We start from the raw sequence: 5902 nt of genomic DNA, 5'->3' as shown, positions 1-5902 counted from the left end.
GGCTAAGCCTATGTGTGACCCCCAAGGGTTTCTGCCTTGCTGAGGGCTGCTGGGTGGATTTAGTGGCATAAATTGTCTCATCTCCTTCATAGTAATTCTTAAAAGAAAAAAAAAAAGAGATAAAAGAATAGATGACCTCCTGCTTTGGATTTTTCTCTCGTAAAGCAAAAATTATTAAATGCTGTTTAATATTTGGATTCACATAATAATAACAAGTAGAATTATCGTGCAAGTAAACAATATGCTTTTCCTATTAAAAGTAATGAAAACCTAAACTAAGTGAAAACCCCTCCCCCTTTATAATATTATGTAACTGACATATTTATGTCTTTTTATATTTTGATTATATTTGACTTTGTAGATGAGTATGGTTTTTAATTGTACTTTTGATGTTTCCTTCTGTATTTTCTTGTTTGTGTTCCTTTGTACATTTGAACTACACTACTTGGGCTGCTACTGTACTTTGGGTTTTAATAAAGAATAAAGAGTTTATCATTGTTAAAAAAAAATCATTGACTAGGATAAAGATTTCCCATACGAATAGAATATACAAATGGTACTGGGTAAAAGACAACTTGATTTCTTGCTTCAAACAAGGTATCCATTTGTAGAAGTCTATGAAGATAAGCCTATCCAGTAGTGACATTAAAGGGTCGGGACCAGGACATACCTTCAACTTTAGATTGACAAAGATTGAGATATCTTAAATAGACACAATGCATACACAGGCCTAGTTCTAGAGTCCAGTTAAAATATGTAATAATGTATTTGTGAATTTTCTTTCCTTATAGTTAATCCATGTCAAGTCTGTAAGTAAAAACAACATTTACTTATAGAAAATTGACACTGGATTAACTAAAGGAAAGAAAATTCACAAATAATTTACTGAATCCGGAATGAATATATTCCCTATGATGTAATATTGTATTGGATGACATATAATCATATATTTTACTTAAACATTATGCGTCAATATTTATTAATAGTAAAATAAATTAGATTTAACGTAATGGAAGAAGCATGAAGAAAGAAGAATAGGGAAAAAACTCAGAGCAGCTGAAATATTTACCAAAAATAAACAATCCTTTTGTCAATATTGCATCACGTTTTTGTGAAAAAACTTTAGTCTCTAATCTTCAGAGGTCGAGGTGCCGGCATCCTACATGTTTCATATATACATGTGATTTCCAAGATTTCTTTATGAAAAAAGGTGTAAAGCTTTTAGTAATGCTATAAAGGCCAAAAAAAAAAAATTAAAAAAAATTAGATGATTCTGAAGAATATGAATTTTGCCTTGAATGATTTTAGTAGTAGTGCATATGAACAGGCTGAGAATATGCTAGGAATTGCATTTAAAGATAAAAACGCACCCACGGCAACACCCCCTGGCAGTGTATGACAGTTGCTTTTGAGTTCGTAAAAAATATAATAATAATAATAATAAGATATAACGCCTAATAGAATAATAATGTATAATGCGAGGGTGCGTATAATAGAATAGTTTTAAGAATATATGAAAAATGTTGCATATATACAAAAGAAACTGTGTGCAATGTTTTATATAAAATTGTATAAATAATAATAAAAAATATAATAATAAGCAATATAAGCATTTCTTTCAAGTAGAAATCATGATTCTTAAACTTGAACCACTATGTGCTATAAAAGAGACTAAGACATTTTCATATTATAAATAGCATCCTGAAGAAGTTTGTTGCATAACAAAGGCTTTGTGTTCAATAAATTATATTTTATAAGTTTTTTTGACTGATTTAGTTCAATCCAATTATTTTTAAATAGTAAACTAATATTTTATGTTACTTACGCTTGCTTTCGTCTTGTTGTCAACAAGACTTCATCAGCTGAATGAGTTCAGTTTATTATTCATGACTACTCAGGTGTCCTATATTGGAATAAGTCACTTCATGGAGATCATATAGTTCAAATTTGTTTTCATGTACTTTATTTCAGTTTCTGGTTTTACTGCTTTTTCTTTGTAAGCATTTCAAGCATTCTAGTCCTTATTTTTGTTGAAAGTAAAGTGATCAATGAAACCTGTAAGCTTGTAAAATAACATACTAGCTAAGAATCCATTGTCTACCCTTTCAAATGACTATAGCGGCAGTAGTTGACTTTTTCAAATTTTTCATCTGTCCACTTAAAGACTAAATGACACTTACAGCCAGCCAACTGTTGCCCATTTGGATCATCACAGGACTGCAGCTCTTCCAATGCTGGTCGTATCTTTCATCATTGATGTTGAATAGCGAGCTTCTAATTAAAAAATAATTAAAATAAAAAAAGTGCACAGTGCCTTTGATCATTGATTTGGAATTGACACTACAGTATATAAATCATTAGCATTACAGTATATTATTATTATTATTATTATTATTATTATTATTATTATTATTATTATTATTATTATTATTATCATCAATCTAACCATTAAATTAAACATTTGCTGATCTGTACTGATATGTTAAATAAAATAATAATGATAATAATGATACTGGTATTATTAAACACGACCCTGATTACAAGGAAAAGCCCAAAAAAGCACTGTAATGATGATTGGGTTTTCAGTTTTAGGCTATGTCTCAAATACAAACAATGCTGTATCAGAGCCAAATCACAGGACAATTGGTTCAGGATATTTAAATTTTTAATAGCATTTAAATGCATTATGTTTGGTTCGAAAATTAACATAACATGAACACAAGAGTGAAGAACTTCAAGGTAACGTACACGCACTGCTTGCACGTTTTCCTGGCTTGTAATTTTGTTTCACAGATTTATCCCACATCTCAATTCTTTCAACCTCAGTTTGAGTAGGTTCACAATCAGGATGAAAGTCAATAGTCAGGTGGGCCTATTACCTACTGCTTTGGAACTAGAGTAGATGCAAATATAGAGAAAAGTATTTACTGTTTGTAGGCCTACTGTGCAGTGTGCTAAATGCATCTTTATCTCTGTTTTTCCATTATAATATTTTAATATAAAGAAAACAACTTTTTTTTTTGCATGGTTTATCATCCATGAATAATAAAATAAAAATTATGAACACACAATATATAAACAAACAATTAATGGAATGCAAGTTGCATGCAAAATACTCTTTTGATTAGAAACCGTGTGCAGTGTTGATCAATATGACTGCATTGCCTTTAATAATAAGTTTAGAATATTTGTCAATTTTGTTTTATTTTAGATATAAAGCACTTTTAATTTCCCAGGGTCCACATGCTTGAATGTTGTTTCTGGTGGAAAAAAACCAACTGTGCAGATAAAGTGCTTTATTCAAGGACACAAGTGAAATGCACAGTGAGGGATTCAAACCCTAACTTTAAGAACCAAGATTCCATTCCATTTATTGACAAATATACAAGTACAGTACATGAAATTTGTTTTCATGAGTTGGGAATACACATTATATGGATATAAATTAAATAATTACCTGAAAGACATAAATACATTGCATAAAATACTTAAATTATATTTAAATTAACAATAAATATAATATATGAGGGATGCCATCCCAAACCCAGCGTTGCCGTCGCTGTATGTTAAACTGAGTAATAACAATGTATATGTCAGTACTGTACTGTACATACTTTAGTACAGCAAAGCTGTAATACTTTTACTCATAACTTTGGCAAAAGTAAATCAGTTCCAGTAATGAGCCATCATTTTAAAGCTTACGATGTAAAGAATCAGAATATATTCAAAACTCAATTATCATTTGTTGGTTACTGATGCTGGTTTTGGGATGGCAAGCTTCATGATACAGTAATGAAGATCTGAGTTGTACTCTGAGGAGGTAAATGAGAAAAGCTGTATATGGAGGTCAAATGTTGATAATTTGAGGGGTTCCCCACCTGTCACCATGCATTGCATGGCTGTGGAGAGAATCTTTACAGGCCACATATCCTGCACTCACACAATTATTGCTACAGGCCTTGTCTGACAAACCAGTATTCAACAAATTAAAAAAAAATGAAAATGAATGATAAATTTTGGGAATTTAATAATTCTGTTAATGAAAAAAAAAAAAAAAATATAATCCAAAGGGTACTTGATATCATCTACAGCATGTGCTGTGTGTGAAACCTCCTTAAAACACTTCTTAGCTACTGTAGGGCTGCTAGTACGATTAGGTCAACCAAGTTTGTCAGTGGTAGAGGGCGACATTACAACCACAGTGGGCTCTAGAAGTAGTGCAATTTGTGAATTATTCTCAACTTACCAGGTGTGTCCATGGCTCCACTGCTAAGCCTGTGTCTGACCCTTAGGGCTTCTGTCTTGCTGAAGGCTACTAGGAGGATTTGGTGGCATAACATCTGCCTCAATTGTCTCCTTCATTGCAATTCTTAACAGAAGAAAACAAAGACTAAAGAATAGATAACCACCAGTGCCCCCCCACCCCCACATGTAATTGACAATGAATCTTTTTACTTCAATTTTTGAGGATTTTTATCTCAAAGTAAAAACTACTATTGCTACAGGTATGTTTTTTTGGATTTGCATATATAGTAATATTAACAGACAGACCTATATAATGCAAATAAACAAAGTCTCCATGCTTTTCCCATTAAAAATAATGAAAACCTTTCTTTATAAGGAAGGGCATTTAAAAGGCAAATTTTCTACACAGCATCATCAAATGAATGCCAAACTGAGACAAAATTGAAACCACCAACTTGCTGGACAGCACCACCGTTCATTTCATAATCATTAAATCTTAGCAACTATAAATTGTTCACAGCAAATGGGGCCAAAATAAACTCTACAATTACTATCATTAATATTAAATAATGAGTGGAGTTGAAGCTTTGCGGGTAAGATCATTCCTTTGTTTGACATGTCTCCGGCCTTTGGGCCTAAAACAATTAATAACATAAAATAAAAATACGCACGCTTGCTAAGGTACCCTACAAACACCAAAATTTATCATTTACCAATAATTGCATATTAGTTTTGAGTATTATGCCAAAATTTATTTAACATAAAAGTATTATTTATATTACTTTTGTAGTAGAACAATTTTAGGCAATTTGTATACTTAGTTGAAGTTTTTTAAAGATAAAATTGACTTTGTCCTGATCAAGATTTTTGTGGTATTCTCCTCCTTCGCATTTTCTAATTTGGAGCATTTGTTTTCTCAAGGAATTGCGTAATACACTTTGCCAGTCAAGCCATAGGTGATAAGGTTTTCAAAAAAAAACATTGTCTCCATCAGGATTCGAACCCTAGACCCTCTCCCCAACTCCACCCCGAAAAACATAAAAAGATAAAAGATGCTCTATTTACCTCTTTACTGTTACTATTCAATGCTTCAACTGCATTCCTGACACTATCATAGAGGGCGCTATTGAGATCAGACTCATCATTCATGCTGTCATTTGTGGACTGGGCACTCTACTCAAATTGCTGGCTTTTAATTTGTTCATATGAAACCAGCGAGTCCCTGCTTCTACTCACTCATTCCACTGTACATTCACTTGCAAAAGAATTTCTCTGACTTTCGAAAAAAACTTCTGAAACTGATGGCTGTACATTTTGCTGGAAGGAATATAAAAGGAAAAATTGATTTATGAATAATATAACTACATGTAAACAGTGGGAGGCTATACAGGGGTAAAAAAAAGGGTGATATTTCAAATACCAAATGTACAGGCCTTTCATGAAGCGGCTTATTGTCCTGAATATTTTGGCTATACAGGGTAAAAAAAACGGTGATATTTCAAATACCAATTTTACAGGCCTTACATGAAGTGGTTTCTTGTCTTGAACATTTTGGCACCTTTTTAAAGAAATTTGGTTGAAAAATGGGACAGTGAGGGCCAAAAAACAAAGTTGAGGGGGAGGGGAAAAAATGAATCCCCCTTAAGCGGTGGAAATA

General features: G+C 32.2%; 1 long non-coding RNA gene across 1 annotated transcript; it reads right to left on the bottom strand.

Moving 5' to 3' along the window:
* Positions 1-6: 6 nt before the first annotated feature.
* LOC117117850 lies at positions 7-3108 on the bottom strand. The gene is made up of 3 exons (XR_004446959.1): positions 2749-3108; positions 2102-2274; positions 7-97 (listed from the first exon to the last, which is right to left on the bottom strand). It is a non-coding gene; the product is annotated as an uncharacterized LOC117117850 (long non-coding RNA).
* Between the last annotated feature and the right edge of the window lie 2794 nt (positions 3109-5902).

The sequence above is a fragment of the Anneissia japonica genome, unplaced genomic scaffold (genome assembly GCF_011630105.1).
Source record: "Anneissia japonica isolate Jap-2015-1 unplaced genomic scaffold, ASM1163010v1 scaffold287826_len71817_cov125, whole genome shotgun sequence".
Taxonomy (NCBI): Eukaryota; Metazoa; Echinodermata; class Crinoidea; order Comatulida; family Comatulidae; genus Anneissia; species Anneissia japonica.
This window is presented reverse-complemented; position numbering and strand designations above follow the sequence as displayed.